Below are 2,147 nucleotides of genomic sequence, written 5' to 3' on the forward strand. Positions count from 1 at the left end.
AAAAGAAAACCCAGGGATCAGATGAGTCAGGTAAGTTGCCTGTGCCTGCTCAGCTTTGAAGAGGAGACAGCCATTTGTTGAGAATGGCTTCTGAAGGCAGGACCTTTGGGAGATGAAGTGGTGGTGCGCCTCCGCCTTCATAAATGCATCAATGAATTACTAAGGAAGTGGCTTCTTACTAAGTCTCTAGTGCTTCAGGGTATCTCAACATGTTATAAGGCAGGAAGCAAGCCCATCTCATGCCAAGCAGATCTGGCCTCATGTAATTGGACTTCTAAGAACAGATAAATGCCTCTTCTTTACAAATTACCTGACCTTAGGGATTCTGTGACAGCTACAGATAAAGAACCATCACGACATTCGTGGGAATCCAGAGCCCGCATCTTAACTTAGCCAAACACTACTCATTTCAGGACTGAAGCCAAGGACCACTGCACAGGTCCTAGATGACCTGCCCAGCCTCTCCAAGCTCAGAAAGTTCCTCTCTCTGAAAAGGGAATCAGCGGTCTGAAGAGAACAAGAGAAATGCAGTCTACAAAATGGCAGAAAAAAAATAATCGGTCAATCTTCCAGCTGATAAGGACTTGTCTAGAATTTAAAAACAGACAAGCTGGCCATGCTTATAGTCATAGCACTTTGAAGGCTAAGGCAGGGGAGCTACATGACTTTGAGGCCAGGCTAAGTTACACAGTCCCATCCCCAAAAGCCAAAAAACCAACCAACCAACCAACCAACTAACCAAAGCCCCAAATCAAACAAGAGAAACATAACCCCCCTACCCCCACCCCCAAGCCGGAAAAAAAAACAACAAAATAATACAGCTGAAATTTTCAAACATGGGTAAAGGATCTGAAAACCTCTTCCTTCAAAGATCTGCAAATGTGCCCAGCATCCTAAGTCTTCTGGGAAATGCAAATGAAAACCACCGCGAGAGATCATTGTACCCTTTTTAGGATGGCTGTTATAAAAATAGAAACCCAGTGTGGGTGAGGACACCGAGAAATGGGAAGCCTCCTGCATCGCTGCTGGAGTGGAAATCAGGGTGGCTGCTTTCGAAAACATCCTGACCGGGTCCTCAGAAGGCCACACATGCAACTACCCCATGAACCACCGACTCCATTTCAAGGCACAATAGACAAATACAAGTAATGAAGAGAGAGCCCATGCAAAACATCACACAAGGGTTCCCAGCTGCATAGTTCGTCACAGCCAAAACAGGACTCAGAAAAACAATCAATCAATCAATCAATCAATCAATCAATCTAACAACAAACCCCTGATGGAGTGTAGCCACAGGCATGGTGGAAGAGTCTTTAGCAATGAAAAGAGAAATGGTGTGCTTCTGTAATCCCAGCACTGGGAGGCAGGGGTAGGAGGATTGGCAAGTTTAAAGTTAGCCTGTAATGTCTAGCCAGACTCTGTTTCAAAAAGAAAACAAGAATTGGAACATCATGGATCAACCTAGGAGATAGTATATACCAAGGGAGCCAATCACAGAATGTATAATATGAAATTCCCTGAAGAGATTGGCTATGTGTATTATCCATGGCTGGAGAAAATGGGAATGACTGGCTGCTAATGGGCCCAAGGTATCTTCCTTGGGTGATAAAAAACATTCTTCACTTAAGGGTGGTGATGGCTGCCCAACTCTTTGAAAATACTAAACCCACTTAAAGGTGCACTTTGAATAAACTGTCTATTAATTATGTTGCAGAGAAGCTGTTATAAATTATTAAAAAGTATAGGCTGGGAAGGAGGCATAGCTCAGCTGGGAGATGCTCACCTTGTACAACAAAGCTTTGGGTTTGAACCTCAGCACTGCATAAAACACGTAGGGTCAACATTTGTAATCCCAGAGTCAGACACTCAGGGTTATGCTTGGCTCCATAGGCAGTCTGGGGCCAGCCTGAGCCAAACAGGCTAAAATGAACAAACGTATACATTTTAGGCATGCACATAGTAGCCGGGAACTGGGTAAAAACAGTCTCATCTCACTGGGTGATGGTGGCACATGCCTTTAATCCCAGCACTTGGGCGGTAGAGTCAGGCAGATCTGAGGCCAGTTTGAGACCAAGTTTGGTCTACAGAGTGAGTTTCAAGACAGGAAGAGCTAAAATAGAGAAACCCTATCTCAAACACAGAGAGAG

The sequence above is a fragment of the Mastomys coucha genome, unplaced genomic scaffold, assembly GCF_008632895.1.
Source record: "Mastomys coucha isolate ucsf_1 unplaced genomic scaffold, UCSF_Mcou_1 pScaffold7, whole genome shotgun sequence".
In the NCBI taxonomy this organism is placed as follows: domain Eukaryota; kingdom Metazoa; phylum Chordata; class Mammalia; order Rodentia; family Muridae; genus Mastomys; species Mastomys coucha.